Below are 18,467 nucleotides of genomic sequence, written 5' to 3' on the forward strand. Positions count from 1 at the left end.
AGTGCCATTGCTTTCCAGTGTTTTTGTGCTTTTTTTGATTGCAAGTGCTAATACTACAATTACATGCAAGTGATTATTGCATACAGTAATTAGATTTACATTGATTCATATGGAAATAATTGCCTCAGTTTTCATCCATTTGGATTTCGCCAATTGTTTTCAGACGGATTATCAACGAAAACCGAGGCATCACTGTAAAAGAATAAGCTCTGTGTTTCACATACTCACAACATAAACCTACTTTTGCCTCACCCTGTATTTCTCCCAATCCTTGCCCTTATAGCCATCCCCACTTTTCAACAAAGATTAACCAAAAGCCTCAGAAAGTCAGAGGTGCACTGAGTGTGGCAGAGGGGCAGCAGCGGATGCAGAGTGGGTGATTAGGGCACTGGATTATGGTGACCCAAGCTGCTATAGGGACAACATCTGCTCAAATACTAAATTTACCACTTAAATGGTTTAGGAACTCTCTTCTTCTAGCCCCCAAAGCTAACTCATAGCACCTTTTTTATGTTTTTGTTTTTGTTTTGGGGGGTTTTTTTAGCCTACACAACTGCCTTCCCCAAAACACTCTAGAGTGGTTCTATGTTTCTCTTCCATTGTTTGCCCAATTAATGCTATATCTGTAGAGCTGACCTCATGTTTTAGAGTTTTGGCATTCTTTCAGCCTCATTTGTATTTTCTTCCCAACCTGTGATAAAACTAAGTGAAAGTAGTAGGTGTGTTAACTTAGATCCCAAGACCTAGGGGTTACCTATGGAACTGTGTCTGGGCAGGAAGATCAACAAGGCAAAGCATGGATGATGCAAGTCTGTGTTGGTGGCTATGGGTGTTACTGGCGTGGAGGGCCAGACTATCCTGGCAGCTGGGCCTAGCACACCCATCTCACAAGGAAAAGAGAACGAGGCCTCTCCCTCTGGGTGTTTCTCTTCTTCTGGCACATGGACCCAGCCCACTTGAAGAAGAGCAGAAAGGGTCTCACTCCCAGGGAGGCCTCCTCCAGCTCTGTCTCCCCCTCTGATTGAAGGACAAAGGCCTTTATGTACTTCACTGTAGGAGATGAGGCAGAGAGTTTCCTCACAGCTCTGGGAGAACCCAGTTATGTCACCACCTTTTGTCAGGGGAGGGAATGCCAGGTTGGAGATTTAGAGAAGACTAATTCTATAGCTATATAGTTCTAGCGATACAAAATTTGAACTCCCATAAGCACTACCACACCTACATTTTCTTTATCTTAAGACGCTGTCACCAGAAAAAATAAAAGCACGTATCTTCTCCTCCCTGTCTCTGACCTACCCCCCAGGCCTTTTCCCAACCTTGAGCAAAATACTTTTCTCCATTTCAGAGGAGGAAAATTGGTAGTGCTTTTTCTTATGTGCAAGAAAATAGTACAAAGGAGGAGGGGCTTCTATTCAGGTTCTTTTAAACTAATAACTGATTCAAGTTTTTTCAGCTTTTTCCTCTCTATTGCAGTATTTTTGTATAGAAGTACAAAGTTACCATTTTTAAAAATTGATTGGAGAGAGAGAGAGGAAGGGAGAGAGAGAGAGAAACATCAATTTGTTGTTCCAGTTATTTATACATTCATTGGTTATTTCATGTATGTGCCCTGATCAGGGATCGAACCCACAACTATAGTGTATCAGGATGATGTTCTAACCAACTGAGCTACCTGGCCAAGACTCCATTATTTTGTTTTTAATTTTGCATAAATAGACTTCTAACAACGAAAACATAACATTAGTTTCTTTTCAGCATGACAACCTCTGTTCTGGCCTCTCCATGTTCTAACCAAGTCCCCCATAGTTATTCTAGCAAGCAGGGAGAAATCGAAGAAGCTTTCTAGTGACAGCAATAACTTCACATTCTACCCACAGCTGTCTCTCTCTGTGATAGCAAAGTTTCACTGTGGAATCAGCAATTCCAGGAGAGCAGAAGGTAATTCACCCCCTCTAAATACAGGTGGTCACTTCAGGGCCTGGACACATTTTCACTTTCAGTGGTAGATCTCTTTGGATGACTGTGGTCTTCTGTGAGCCTAGAAATTACAAGGGAAAAATAGAAAGGAAGAAAAAAAAAAGGAAGAAAGGAAAGGAACGAGGGAGGGAAGGAGAGGGGGAGGGAAAGAAGGAAGGAGGGAGGAAAAGAGAAAAGGACACAAAGTTATAACATGGCAAGAACCCATTGCTCTGTGGGTCAGGTGTGCTACAGGCTGCATCACCTCACACACACACAGCAATGTTTTGTCTAGTGTAAGGAAACACAGCAGGCAACCTTCTCTGGCTGAATTCTACCTCTCAGAAGGGCGCTAAATAGGGCTGAATTTAGATCTTGAAAGTCAGGGTGAAATTAAGAGGAAGAGCCCATTTCAATCAGTATAGAAGGACCCAAAGGATTAGGACCACAAGCACACAGCAAACATTTACTAAGCACCCAGTAAGTGCCCAGCACTTATAGGAGGTCAGGGAAGCCAGGAAATGGCTGATGCTGACCTAACTAGCCCCTCATGTCCTCTGATTCATAAGAGACCAAGTTGAGCAATCACTAAAGAGAAGAACCATTGAGGGCCCTTCTGGTCCTAGAGAAAAGACAGGAGCAGAAGACTAGCAGACCCATCCAATCACAGATGACACCTGGTCTCAGGCTCTGTCTTGTCCCCTGAGAACAACACTGTAATAAGCTTTTGCTGCACTACTTGGTTTATTCTTTGTATGACGTATAATCTCTTACACAGGGGTCTTCAGCCCCAGCTGCCCATCAGAATGACCTGTGGAGCATTTTAAAAATTCTGATGCCCAGACCCCACCCCAGACTAATTAAATCAAACCCTCTGGGGGTAGCACCCAGGCTGCAGTATATTTTTCAAAACTCCCCAGTTGATTCTAGTGGGTGGCTAAGATGAGAACCACTGCATGGGGATAACTGTCCTAATTATCTCTCCAGCTTTTTTCTGCCTCCACATTCCTCTTATCTAAGTTGTTATAGTTCCTTTTTAGCTTTAGTTTGTCTTACTTTGTTCTTTCTGTAGGTAATTCTATAATAATACTCTATTAAACCTTTTTCCATTCTTTAACTTTGCTTTTTCTCATCTAATTTTCATTGCCCACTCTGCTTTCTTAATCTTCCCATTATGTTGATTTTGTGTTCTGTTTTCTTCAGCCGAGCATTGACATTTACAGGGTGCTTGACACAAGCATAGTATGATAGTAGGGACTTAACCACTACTAAGACTTACATCAATGCAATAATATTTTCTGTGAAACTCTGTGTGACAGTTATGGGCTGTTGTCCTGTGGAAGAGTGGCATTGTGGCAAACCCTATCTCCCTTCCAAAATAAATATATTGCAACAAATCAGAACATCCACAAATGGGAGAAAAACACCATTAAAAGCTGTCTGAAGCTAAACATTAACATTTCCCCTGCTTAAATCTTGGCCCCAATCTAAGAGGGACATGCTTCCATTTGCAGCAGAAAATAAAGACCACACACTGTCTGCACAACGGGCATGGCTGCTCTCTGGGGACAGAGCATCTGCTGATTCGGGATCCTCGTTGTCAGTTGGCAGGCCCACAGGCCAGTCACTGAGACACTAAAGGCCGACTGAGGAAGGAAGGGCCTGGAAGCAGGCCCAGAAGCAGAACCCTGCAGTCCTGGGTGGAAGCCATACAGTGGATCTGCCTGCTTCTTCTCCTACTTCCCAGCTGCACAGGTAAGGGCAGCCTGGAAGCCTCAGAATCACAGACCCTGCAGCTCCTGGGCCAGGGGAGCCCCAGAGAGCCTGAAACATTGTCACCCTCACAGAGCCCAGCCCAGCACTGAGCACACTATAGAAGCCAGGGGATGTCTGCCCAATCATTGAGTGAATGAATAAATGACTCCCTGATGAAATTACTCCAGGGAGAGTTGGTAGGAGGACTGAAATGGAAGGCGACTCTGAGATCTCAGTCCCTTGATATTCTGATATGGCTCTTCAATTTCTCTGTCTTCCTTTTACCTGAATTTTGTTTTTCAGGAATCAAGCCAGATACCTGCTGGAAAAAAAGAGATGTTTGTTCATTTTAGAAGAAGCAAAATTTTGCAATGCTTAATGACAAAATGAGAAATGAATAATCATATTATATACTGGTATAAGAGGAACCAAGATGGCTCCCTGAACTTTATATACCAACAAAGAGACATCTGTGACCCAGGTCTCCAGAGTAACTTTACTCATAGAAGCCAGTTCTCCCTGAAGAGTCTTAAACCCACCATGAAAGAGGACGAGACCTAATACTGGGCTGCCCTATGCATAATGCCGCTCCTCTGCCTCCAGACAGGTAACAAACCAAATCCTTTCCCTCCCATCTCCCACACTGGTCAGTGATCCCCAGTGTCAGTCTAACTGTAGCTCAATCACAAGGTATACTCACGTCTATTATTTCATGACCACTTAAAGCAATAGTATCCCCATTTTATTGTTTAGAAAACTGAGGCCTAGAAAACTAGAGAAGGCATTGAAAAAAGAGGACATCAATTTCCAGGGCCTTGTCCAGCCCAGTCTTGTAGGTAGTATTTTTTTGAGGCTTTCCTGAGCAAAGGTAGGATTACCCAGCTGCCTGCTCTGAATAATCTGTGCAAATTCAAAGAAATTGAAGATGAGTTCAAGAATAGAAAAAGCAGCTCTCTGCTTGAGATTATGGGAAATGAAGGCTGAAATATAAACTCAAGGGCCTGCTAAGGTCCTTAACACCTCAAATCATTCCTTCTTCTTTCTGTTCTCAATGAGCCCCAAAAATTTATCTTCCTCCCTTGCTATGTAATCCATTGGTTGATTTGCCTTGGATCCCCCAAGCAGCACCATGCCCTGAAAATGGAATATAAACTACCTCAGCCGTACAGCCATCTCTAGACATTTTACACTAACAGAAAAGCAGAGAGATGACGTCAGAGTAATGGCGAGGTAGGAAGCGATACCGATAAATCTCCCCCAAAACTCAACAAGATCTTCAACCAGAAACAGAAAAACCTATACTTGGAGCTTCCAGATGCTTCGCAATACACCCAAAGGTATGATTGAGTGAAAAATTGGCTAAATATATAACCAAACCCCGAAGGAAATAGGGAGTAAGAAATGCTCCGCCTTCCTCACTAACCTAAACAGGGCGGCTTTCTCTGGTAACTGTGAATATAGAAACTGAGGCGGGCAAAGGGGGTGAATACATCCAGGCCGCGAAACAAACGGCCGAACCAGGCTGTGGCACGGAGATCCAAGCCGAGGAAAATCTGATCCTGTGGCAACCCGGGCAATACAAGCTAACACTCGCGCCAAACCCAAACAAAGAAAGACAAGCGGCGCGGCCATTTTACCCGGTCTCCTGGCTGGTGCGCAGTTATTGGGCGAGAGATTTCTTCCTAGGCCCCGGGAGTCAGTGCCCGTGTTGCCTCACGGAGAGGCAGAGTCAGAGGCCTTTCTGTGGGCCGAGGGCAGAGTCTCTGGGCAGCCCCAGCGCCCTGGGAAAGCCACGCACGGGAGGGAGTGAGAACTAATTCCAATGGTGGAGATTTTCCTTGCCGGAGGGTGTTTCACTCAGAGGGAAAGCGGCCGGCCTCATATCCTGGTTTGCGCGCGCAGATAAGGAGTGAGCGATTCCTCCGAGTGCCTCGGCAGTGCGCGCCCGTGTTATCGCACAGAGGAGCAGAGTCAGGGGCCTTTGTGTGGGCCAAAGCGGAATCTCGGGCCGCCCCAGCGCCTTGCAAAAGCCGCGCACGGGGACGGAGCGAGACTCAATTCCAACGCTGCAACTTTTCCCTGCGATTGGGGGTTTCACTCAGAGCGTGAGACTGCTGGCCGGATATCCTGGTCTGCGCGCGCAGCCAGTGAGTGAGAGTTTCCTCCAAGCGCCCCGGAAGTGGGCACCCGCTTGTGTTACCGGACAGAGTGGCAGAGCCAGAGGTCTTTGAATGGCCGGAAAGCCTGCCTGATTATGCTAGCAGCTCTGACTGACTGAGCCTTACCCAGAGCCCTGTGCTGAGTGGAAATAGAGTGGGGAGTTGCCAGCTCTTTGAGCCTCTTACTATCCAGGCAGAGGCAGCAGCAACCCATAGCTGGATTATCAGGCTACTAATTGAGGAAGGAAAGACTAGGAGAAAGGCTCTAGGAACACGGACTCTCTCACTGTCGGAGCCTATAAATGCTAATAGCCTAGACTGCCAACGAGACTAAAGCACAATACATGACATTGCCATAGAGACTTATCAACTGCAAACCTCCACCTGAGCATGGCAAAGGGGCAAAACCCGGGGTACAGAGTCACCGACAAGGAAGAGGGAGAGAAAAGAAAAAGCAAGAAGATAACCTCTCAAAATCAAGAATAATCTGCAGACTTTATAACCTATCCCATTTTATCATATTTGTTCGTTTGTTTCTCTTATCTTCATTCTTGATACTTTTTTTTTCCTCCTCCAATTTGGCCGATTAACTCTCTACCGGTCTTACTCTCTCCTCTCCTTGAACTACACTACCCATAAGTGTTACATCTCCCATTATCTTTTCTCTTCTCTTCCTTTCTCTCTATGAGGGTTGCACTCCAAAACCCTTAACTCTCTCTCTCTCTCTCCTTTCTTTTTTCTTCTTTTAGTGGTTCCCTCTTTTTTTCTCTCTCTCTCTCTTTCTTTTCTCCCTCTATATTAGTTTCTTCCTTTCTCCTTTACATCTCCTCTCACTCAAACCTCAATAACAAACAAATTATCTTATCTGGGACTCAAACTTATGTTTGTGGCATTCTGGGGGGTTTTTACTTCACCTTTTTAACTTACTAGCAGTGCTCCCATCCCTGGCTCTCCATATTATCTAGTTCTTGTTCCACTAAATACAATAGTAATTTTTTAATTTGTCCCCCCATTTTTCCGTTTTCCTCTTAATCCTCTCATCATAACTCTTAGACAACCAACACCTAAAAGCAAATCATTTTATTCTTGACCCAAATTTTTTCCTTATTTGCTTTTTGTGGGTCCATACGCTCTTTTTTTTTTTTTCTTCTTTTTTCTTTTTTTTTTTTTTTTTTTGTTGTTTGCCCCTTTATTACTTTTCCCCAATTCAGGCCCTCCATCACAGGCATTGTTTGTTATAATTCACAGTCCACCACAAGATTTTATCAAGAAAGAGGGGAGAGGAGAGGAGAGGAAAAAAGGAGGGGGGGAATAATTTCCTTTTTTTTTTTTTTTAATTTTTATTTTATTTTATTTTTCTTTATTTCATTATTAATTTTTTTTTAAAAAAAACAACTTTTTTCGATTTTTTTTTATTATTTTTTTAAACTTTTTATTCTTTATTAAATCTCATTAATACTATCAACAAAACCACCCTCAGATGCCATTAAGGAAGAGAAAATCGAATATCATGGATACAAAAGAAAGAGAGGTAACACAGCTAGATGAGGAAAAATCTATGGAGAAAAAATTTAATATATTGGAAACCTTGGAGCTAAATGACAGAGAATTCAAGATAGAAATCCTAAAAATCCTCCGAGATATACAAGAAAACACAGAAAGGCAATTTAGGGAGCTCAGAAAACAACTCAATGAACACAAAGAATATATGTCCAAGGAAATTGAAACTATAAAAACAAATCAAACAGAGATGAAAAACTCAATTCACGAGCTGAAAAACGAAGTAACAAGCTTAGCTAATAGAACAGGTCAGATAGAAGAGAGGATTAGTGAAATAGAAGACAAGCAACTTGAGGCACAACAGAGAGAAGAAGAAAGAGACTCAAAAATTTAAAAAAATGAGATAGCCCTACAAGAATTATCTGACTCCATCAAAAAGAATAACATAAGAATAATAGGTATATCAGAGGGAGAAGAGAGAGAAAATGGAATGGAGAACATACTCAAACAAATAATAGATGAGAACTTCCCAAGCCTGTGGAAAGAACTAAAGCCTCAAGTTCAAGAAGCAAACAGAACTCCAAGTTTTCTTAACCCCAACAAACCTACTCCAAGGCATATCATAATGAAATTGACACAAACCAACAGCAAAGAAAAAATTCTCAAGGCAGCCAGGGAAAAGAAGAATACAACATATAAAGGAAGGCCCATTAGATTATCATCAGATTTCTCAGCAGAAACTCTACAAGCTAGAAGAGAATGGACCCCAATATTTAAAGTCCTGAAAGAGAGGAACTTTCAGCCACGAATACTATACCCATCAAAGCTATCCTTCAAATATGAAGGAGAAATAAAAACATTCACAGATACAGAAAAGATGAGGGAATTTATCATCAGAAAACCCCCACTCCAGGAATTACTAAAGGGGGTTCTCCAATCAGATACAAAGAACAAAAAAAAACAGAGCCACAAGTAAAAGCTCCAAGAAGAACACAATAAAACCAAATTTAAACTGTGACAACAACAAAAAGAAAGAGGGGGAGAAGATGGAGATTAACAGTAGCAAAGAACGATGGAGTGCAAAAGTACTCACAAAATAGTTTACTACAATGAACAGGGTAGGGACCCTTTTCATTATTCAAAGGTAACCACCATTGAAAAAACCACCACAGAAGCACATGAGATAAAAAAGATAGCAACAGTGGAAAGATGTATGGAATACAACCAAATAAAAACAAAAGATAGAAAAACAAAAGAGAAGGATCAAACAAGACACAAAACTAACAGAAAGCAAGATATAAAATGGCAATAGGGAACCCACAAGTATCAATAATTACACTAAATGTAAACGGATTAAACTCACCAATAAAAAGGCACAGAGTAGCAGAATGGATTAAAAAAGAAAATCCAACTGTATGCTGCCTACAGGAAACTCATCTAAGTAACAAGGATAAAAACAAATTCAAAGTGAAAGGCTGGAAAACAATACTCCAAGCAAATAACATCCAAAAAAAAGCAGGTGTAGCAATACTCATATCGGATAATGCTGACTACAAGACAGGAAAAGTACTCAGAGACAAAAATGGCCATTTCATAATGGCTAAGGGGACACTGAATCAAGAAGACATAACAATTCTTAATATATATGCACCAAACCAAGGAGCACCAAAATATATAAGACAGCTACTTATTGATCTTAAAACAAAAACTGACAAAAACACAATCATACTTGGAGACCTCAATACACCGCTGACGGCTCTAGATCGGTCATCCAAACAGAGAATCAACAAAGACATAGTGGCCTTAAACAAAACACTAGAGCACCTGGATATGATAGACATCTACAGGACATTTCATCCCAAAGTGACTGAGTATACATTTTTCTCCAGTGTACATGGATCATTCTCAAGAATTGACCATATGTTGGGCCACAAAAACAACATCAGCAAATTCAGAAAAATTGAAGTTGTACCAAGCATATTTTCTGATCATAAAGCCTTGAAACTAGAATTCAACTGCAAAAAAGAGGAAAAAAATCCCACAAAAATGTGGAAACTAAACAACATACTTTTAAAAAATGAATGGGTCAAAGAAGAAATAAGTGCAGAGATCAAAAGATATATACAGACTAATGAAAATGACAATACGACATATCAGAATCTATGGGATGCAGCAAAAGCAGTGATAAGAGGGAAGTTCATATCACTTCAGGCATATATGAACAAACAAGAGAGAGCCCAAGTGAACCACTTAACTTCCCACCTTAAGGAACTAGAAAAAGAAGAACAAAGGCAACCCAAAAGCAGCCGAAGAAAGGAGATAATAAAAATCAGAGCAGAAATAAATGAATTAGAGAACAGAAAAACTATAGAAAAAATTAATAGAACAAGGAGCTGGTTCTTTGAAAAGATCAACAAAATTGACAAACCCTTGGCAAGACTTACCAAGGAAAAAAGAGAAAGAACTCATATAAACAAAATCCAAAATGAAAGAGGAGAAATCACCACGGACACTGTAGATATACAAAGAATTATTGTAGAATACTATGAAAAACTTTATGCCACTAAATTCAACAACCTAGAAGAAATGGATAAATTCCTAGAACAATACAACCTTCCTAGACTGAGTCAAGAAGAAGCAGAAAGCCTAAACAGACCTATCAGTAGAGAAGAAATAGAAAAAACCATTAAAAACCTCCCCAAAAATAAAAGTCCAGGCCCTGACGGCTATACCAGCGAATTTTATCAAACATTCAAAGAAGACTTGGTTCCTATTCTACTCAAAGTCTTCCAAAAAATTGAAGAAGAAGCAATACTTCCAAACACATTTTACGAAGCCAACATAACCCTCATACCAAAACCAGGCAAGGATGGCACAAAAAAAGAAAACTACAGACCAATATCTCTAATGAATACAGATGCTAAAATACTAAACAAAATACTAGCAAATCGAATACAACAACATATTAAAAAAATAATACATCATGATCAAGTGAGATTCATCCCAGAATCTCAAGGATGGTTCAACATACGTAAAACGGTTAACGTAATACACCATATCAACAAAACAAAGAACAAAAACCACATGATCTTATCAATAGACGCAGAAAAGGCTTTCGATAAAATACAACACAATTTTATGTTTAAGACTCTCAACAAAATGGGTATAGAAGGAAAATATCTCAACATGATAAAGGCCATATATGATAAACCATCAGCTAACATCATATTAAATGGCACTAAACTGAAGGCTTTCCCCCTTAAATCAGGAACAAGACAGGGTTGTCCACTCTCTCCACTCTTATTTAATGTGGTACTAGAGGTTCTAGCCAGAGCAATCAGACAAGACAAAGAAATAAAAGGCATCCATATCGGAAAAGAAGAAGTAAAGGTATCACTTTTTGCAGATGATATGATACTATACATCGAAAACCCCAAAGAATCCACAAAAAGACTACTAGAAACAATAAGCCAATACAGTAAGGTCGCAGGATACAAAATTAACATACAGAAGTCAATAGCCTTTCTATATGCCAACAATGAAACAACTGAGAAGGAACTCAAAAAAATAATCCCCTTCACGATTGCAACAAAAAAAATAAAATACTTAGGAATAAACATAACAAAGAATGTAAAGGACTTATATAATGAAAACTATAAACCATTGTTAAGGGAAATCGAGAAAGATATAATGAGATGGAAGAATATACCTTGTTCTTGGCTAGGAAGAATAAATATAATCAAGATGGCTATATTACCCAAAGCAATATACAAATTTAATGCAATTCCCATCAAACTTCCAATGACATTTTTTAAAGAAATAGAGCAAAAAATCATCAGATTTATATGGAACTATAAAAAACCCCGAATAGCCAAAGCAATCCTAAAGAAAAAGAATGAAGCTGGGGGCATTTCAATACCTGACTTCAAACTCTATTATAGGGCCACGACAATCAAAACAGCATGGTATTGGCAGAAAAATAGACACTCAGACCAATGGAACAGAATAGAAAGTCCAGAAATAAAACCACATATATATAGTCAAATAATTTTTGATAAAGGGGCCAACAACACACAATGGAGAAAAGAAAGCCTCTTCAATAAATGGTGCTGGGAAAACTGGAAAGCCACATGCAAAAGAATGAAACTGGACTACAGTCTCTCCCCCTGTACAAAAATTAACTCAAAATGGATCAAAGATCTAAACATAAGACCTGAAACAATTAAGTACATAGAAGAAGACATAGGTACTCAACTCAGGGACCTGGGTTTTAAAGAGCATTTTATGAATTTGACTCCAATGGCAAGAGAAGTGAAGGCAAAAATTAATGAATGGGACTACATCAGACTAAGAAGTTTTTGCTCAGCAAGAGAAACTGATAACAAAATAAACAGAAAGCCAACTAAATGGGAAATGATTTTTTCAAACGACAGCTCAGATAAGGGCCTAATATCCAAAATATACAAAGAACTCATAAAACTCAACAACAAACAAACAAACAATCCAATAAAAAAATGGGAAGAGGATATGAACAGACACTTCTCCCAGGAAGAAATACAAATGGCCAACAGATATATGAAAAGATGCTCATCTTCTTTAGCTATTAGAGAAATGCAAATCAAAACGGCAATGAGATACCACCTCACACCTGTTTGATTAGCTGTTATTAGCAAGTCAGGTAACAGCAAATGTTGGAGAGGCTGTGGAGAAAAAAGGAACCCTCATACACTGTTGGTGGGAATGTAAAGTAGTACAACCATTATGGAAGAAAGTATGGTGGTTCCTCAAAAAACTGAAAATAGAACTACCTTATGACCCAGCAATCCCTCTACTGGGTATATATCCCCAAAACTCAGAAACATTGATACATAAAGACACATGCAGCCCCATGTTTATTGCAGCATTGTTCACAGTGGCCAGGACATGGAAACAACCAAAAAGCCCTTCAATAGAAGACTGGATAAAGAAGATGTGGCACATATACACTATGGAATACTACTCAGCCATAAGAAATGATGACATCGGAACATTTACAGCAAAATGGTGGGATCTTGATAACATGATACGAAGCGAAATAAGTAAATCAGAAAAAAACAGGAACTGTATTATTCCATACGTAGGTGGGACATAATAGTGAAACTAAGAGACATTTACAAGAGTGTGGTGGTTACAGGGGGGGAGGGGGGAATGGGAGAGGGATAGGGGGTGGGGAGGGGCACAAAGAAAACAAGATAGAAGGTGACAGAGGACAATCTGACTTTGGGTGGTGGGTATGCAACATAATTGAACGACAAGATAACCTGGACTTGTTATCTTTGAATATATGTATCCTGATTTATTGATGTCACCCCATTAAAAAAATAAAATTATATAAAATAAAAAAAAAAAAAAGAAAAGAAAAGCAGAAAGTGCTCTTAGCAATCTATGTATCAGGATTAGCAATGTCTTTCTTAACCCTCTTCTGCCTGGTCAGGCTGAAGGGAACAGAAGTTCCTATAATACAATTTATCTTTAAAGCCACAACTCAGAGACCTGGGATCCTTCTTGTGGCCATGATCTTGGGAATGAGTTCTTCACTGGTCTTCCTTTGCTCTGCTTGTATGTTATAGAGAGCCACTCACATTCGAGTCAGACATCCTGTAGACAGAAGAAATCATTACACTTCAGTCAGCACTTTCGAGAAACAGTATGAGTTCCACAAGGTGCTTTGGGAGGATAACACAGGTGATAAAGACAGACCAAATAACAAGTGTGAGGCAGTATTATATACAAAGGCAACTCCAGAATTGCCTACAATTGAGGTACTGAGCGGTAACAATCTCACTGAAAGATGCCTCAGGAACTTGTCTTGAGACTCCATTTTCACAACCTAAAATTGGGAAGATGTCAAAAAATGGGAAGCTGCCCTGGCCGGTTGGCTCAGTGGTAGAGCGTCGGCCTGGCGTGCAGAAGTTCCAGGTTCGATTCCCGGCCAGGGCACACAGGAGAAGCGCCCATCTGCTTCTCAACCCCTCCCCCTCTCCTTCCTCTCTGTCTCTCTCTTCCCCTCCCGCAGCTGAGGCTCCATTGGAGCAAAGATGGCCCAGGCGCTGGGGATGGCTCCTTGGCCTCTGCCCCAGGCAACAGAGTGACGCCCCAGAGGGGCAGAGCATCCCCCCCTGGTGGGCAGAGCGTCGCCCCTGGTGGGCGTGCCGGGTGGATCCCAGTCGGGCGCATACGGGAGTCTGTCTGACTGTCTCTCCCCATTTCCAGCTTCAGAAAAATATAAAAAAAAAAAGGAAGCTGATGGGGGTTATGGGGAAGGATGGATTAACCTCCCTGAACCACTTTTGTCTCTCCTCTCAGGTATCCTTGTTTTTATAAAAAAGATATCAAAGAAGGAGGAAATTAACAAATAGCCCAGAAGTGAGCCAAGTGTTTGCAGATACCACCTCATTTATTCCTCAAACACTGAAAAGAAACATTAGTTCTCCTCAGAAATCATATGAAAGTACAGACATAGAAAGTACAGGTCATAGAAAGTCATGGCCTAATTGCTGGCCTTGGTATAGAAAGAATCAGTACAGGGAACAGAGCCCGTCTGGAGCCTGAGAAAGGTGACATCCAAGGGCCCTGGCACACTTTTCTACCTTCCACCTGAGCGCCCCAAGATAGGCTACATTTGTGTTCAAGTTTCATCTTTCTCCAACCATGTGATCAGGAGGCCAAGGTGTCTGCAGCAGGTCTTGACTCTCCCAGACCAGACATGGCGTGGCTTCTAGCCATGCTCTGCCCTAAGCTTTCACAAGATCATAGCTGGTTTCTTCCCACTACTGTCTTCTACCTCTGCCTTTGATTTATTATTAATGCTAACTCACTCTTAGTCAGACCTAGAGGGAGGTTTTTTTAGTCCATTAGCAATCAACTCTTAAAATTGCCTCTAACCTCTGTCAGATATAAATCACCATCATAAACATAAGCACATTCTTGGGATTTTTCAGAATGACTTCCTGAATAATTTGTGAGAGTTCAACAGTAATTATCTAGGAAGATAGGATTCTTTGAACCCAGCTAATTTGTTTTTTTGATATTAGTGCAGCTTTAAGCCCATAGCATTTCCTCCTGCCTTGGGGCTTTTTCTTTACATGTCCTCAGTTTTTACTAATCTTTCCCTACACATGCCCCTTTATACCTGGTATGTCAGGCAGAATCCCAGCAGGAGACAGAGGGTCTTCTTGAAGTGGTGATTCAAGAGACTCTAATGAAATGAGCGAAGGTGTGGACAAGTGTTATGGTTTAAATTATGTTCCTAAAAAAAAAAATCACTCAGAGTTTTCAACTTCAATATCTTATAAATTGGCCTTATTTGAAAATAAGGTCATTGAAATTGACATAATTAGTAAAGATGAGGTCAGACTAGAATAGGGTTGACCCCAAATACAATATGACTGACATCTTTATGAGAAGTGATCATGTGAAGACTGAGAGGCAGAGAGAACACCTTGTGACCTGGAAGATAGGGACTGAAGTGATACAACCACAAGCCAAGCCCAAGAACACCAAAGATGTCAGCAAACCCCCAGAAGTTAGGAAGGGACAAGGAAGGATTCCCCTACACGTTTCGGAAGAAGTGTGACCCTGCTGACACCTTGATTTTGAACTTTTAACCTTCAGAACTGTGAAACATTGCATTTCCATTGTTTTAAGCCACCCAGTTTGTGGTGCTTCTGAGATGGCCATAGGAAACTAATGCAGCTGGGTTGTGGGAAACCGAAAAAAAGATAGTGAAACGTCCTGAGTCTGAAAACAAAGAAGTCACTACCAGCCTAAGCTTGAAGCATGGCATAGAGGAGCTTTTCCTGGGTGCTGCAGGTGTAGGAGAGAAGCTGTAGCCTCCAGTAGATGAAAGCAGCCTCTGCTGATCTGCAGCGTGGCAGGAAAGAATGTGGGGTAATAACACCCTACTTCACTCTCCTCCTTCTCTCCGGTTTGCTGATGGTACGTCCCACTGGCCAAACTAAATGGGATACCAGAGATCAAGGGAACCAGGTAGATGTTGTCCATTAAGGTCAGACTCCTAGAATAAGAAGCAGAGTAGACCTAAGGGACAAAATAACACCATCTAGCATAGCTGGGTTACTTTTGCTTTTGAATCTCATCTGCAAAATCACTTCTTTAGGGAAGTTTTCCCTTACAAGATCCTGGCCCCAATAATATGCTCTCATAATATTTCTGCTTCTACAAAGTTCTTATCATGGCTGCAGTGGAGGAATTCATTATGCAAATTATGCATTAAGTGATGACTAGGTCCCATGCTAAAACATAAGTTCCATAAGAGGAGGGATCACATCTGTCATTTTTCAGTGAATCTTCAGGGTCTGGTACATAGTAAAAATGACTAGATCATAGACTGTGCCAAAAGATTATGAATGCAAGTCCAGAGAAGCTGCCCTCAGCCACTTTTAAAGAACTATAGAGAGTGGGCATCATCGTGTCCAACCAGTACATACTGATGATGGAATTTGTCATTTCAAAAAATGTGACTACCTTGAGTACTTGCCAATGGTCCTCTAGGAATGATGGTGAAATGGGCAGTAGGGTAAATGAGATAACTTAAGGGAAGGGAGAGCAACAACCATGAGGTCAAGCAAACTTGAGCTTGCTTCTATCTGAATTTCTTAAGGCCAGTCTGGTCCAAGTCACATGGGAGGAAACAAGACAGTTTAGGTGGGTCTTTCCTCCACCGGCATGGGAATTTAGGTCATGCACCCATCCTCAGATGTTGGATGCTGCCTTCACTCCTGTTTCTTTCTGTATCAAGGGACCCCCTGCCAAGCTTCTGCTGTACCTTCTAGTTTCCATTATTAATTTGCCTGTTTATTTAAAAATTTCATATAGTATTTTTCTTGAAATTCAGAAGTATAGGTTCCAAAAGTTTAAGCATGCCTCTGTTTTGAAAATATAAATTCAGGCTGTTGTAGACTGGAAAGTAGTGGTGGTTTCTAAGTTTTTTATAATATTTGTCTCTGTGTAATTCAACATAGGTGATTTATCTTCAGAAAAGATAGATGAGCTCAATAAAGATCAGGAAGCTGGCTCAAATTTGGAGACAATACTTTATCGGCTTGCTCTTTTACACTTGGGTGAGTCACCCTTATCCAACTTTGCCTGGAGGCAGTTGGCAGTAAACACAGAAATCATTGCAACACCAGAAGTCCATGATCCCCTTTTTCGATGGTTCTTTTGATTACAGCTGTAAATTTCAATAATTCTTGGCATTAACTGTGACATCACCACAGAGCATATAACAAGTACATCTAACATGAAAAGGGAGCAATAATATCAAACTTAACTTTCATAGTAGGAAGCAGAAACCTTGTTATCAATCAAATAAGCTGTCTTAGCATTTTCTCAATTGTCCTTACTTATCTGAACCACAATATCAATCTTGAAGGTGGTATCGTCATCCCAGTAACAAGCTACAGGCTCGGTGAAACTTCTGTGATTGGCAGAAACTCTTCTTGGGGAACAGAACAGCAGCCAACAGGGGCTGGTTTCCTCAGGCATAAATGTGTCACAGAGAAGGTGTTAGCTCAGAAGAGGGACCAGGAAGAGAGTGAGTTGGGAGGCAGAGCTATCCCTGAATGGAGCCATGCAGAGGACCTGCTCACTCATCCATCTCACCCTCTTCTTGGAAGGTAAGGTAGATCTGGGTAGGAAAGGCAGAGGGACCAGGCAGAGGGTGAGTTGGGAGACAGAGCTGTCCCAAGTGGAGCCATGCAGAGGACCTGCTCGCTCATCCATCTTACACTCTTCTGGGCAGGTAAAGCAGATCCTGGAACCTCAACTAAGTAAGTCTGAGCAGCTATGAGGCATCAAGAATGCCAGGGTCTGGAGCTTATGGACAGTGCCTCTTACTCAATGATCTCAGCCCCAGTCCTTACTGAGCCCCTCTCATGTCTTTTCTCTAAGGAGCCATGTCGGCTGTGGTGTTGGTGTCTCAAGCCCCAGGAGTGACTGTGTTCTTTGGGGAGTCTGCCACCCTCAGGTGCTCCATGGAAGGAGAAATGGTCAGTAACTACTACATTAGCTGGTATAGGAAGACCCAGGGTAACACAATGACTTTCATACACCGAGAAGGGAGCATGTATGGCCCTGGTTTCCTGAATAAGTTCCAAGCTACCATTGATGAATCAAAAAACCAAGCTGTGCTTACAATCCTTCAAGCATCAGAGAGAGATGAAGGATATTACTACTGTGCCAGCGACTACCACCCTGCTGCTGGCCTACTTCTGAGCAACTCAAAAACCACAGAGCTGTGTAGAACAGCAATTCCAACAAGATCATGATTTGTTGTTTAATAAATAGCTTAATAAATGGGGGTCAGAGAAAGCTGGCATCACTGCCTTTCCTTCAGGCTCAACCACTCACACTCAGATAGGTAACCTCCAGGAAAATATAGCCAACTGTGGGACAAGAAAGGGGAGAGACAGAGCCAAAGTTAGGAGTTGTAGCATTCAATATACATACTTAACAGGTTGGTTTTGGTTTTTATGGTGTTTGTTTGTTTTGAAGCTTCATAAAAGATTTGGCCACACATCCAAAGTGCTTAGGTCATAGATTAAAGGGGCACTAACCAAAGTATGACTATAGGTGATGGGAGTCCAGTTTCTCACCAACCATATACACCCTGAATCTAGCTGTTCTGGAAGAGGGAGAGTTGGGAAAGGGGGAGACTTCAATATCAATATCAACAGTATGCACTGCATGCCATCTTGCCCAACATAGAAGGCAAAACTCAATCTTTGGCATTCTGTATTGTTTTGATGATTACTGACTGAATATGGCCTGTCGACCTCCCTTCCTCTCTACCTCTTTACATCTTCTATATGTGCTAGAAATAAAACCTGGTGAATTTCTTCTTTACCCTTCTGTGGACAGCTCAATTTAAACTCCACTTTTATCTTAATGTACTTTTCCAGATTTAGATGATTGACTGCCTATTCTGAGGCTGAACCTGTGGTTTTCCTTCTGGACTTGTCTAGAATATTTACATTCACCTTATAAAAGACTTCATTGGAACTTTTGTTAGTGATGGATATGTTCAGTATCTTCATT

At 41.2% G+C, this 18,467-nt stretch overlaps 2 gene segments (V, D, J or C); both read left to right on the plus strand.

Moving 5' to 3' along the window:
- LOC136407917 (T-cell receptor alpha chain constant-like) overlaps positions 1–18,467 on the plus strand; it is a 499,087-nt gene that overhangs the window by 345,885 nt on the left and 134,735 nt on the right.
- The window catches only part of LOC136407918 (T cell receptor delta constant-like), a 52,545-nt gene continuing 51,008 nt past the window's right edge, over positions 16,931–18,467 (plus strand). Inside the window, exons 1-2 of the C gene segment in view lie at positions 16,931–17,047; positions 17,322–17,419.

This window comes from Saccopteryx leptura, chromosome 6 (genome assembly GCF_036850995.1).
Source record: "Saccopteryx leptura isolate mSacLep1 chromosome 6, mSacLep1_pri_phased_curated, whole genome shotgun sequence".
In the NCBI taxonomy this organism is placed as follows: domain Eukaryota; kingdom Metazoa; phylum Chordata; class Mammalia; order Chiroptera; family Emballonuridae; genus Saccopteryx; species Saccopteryx leptura.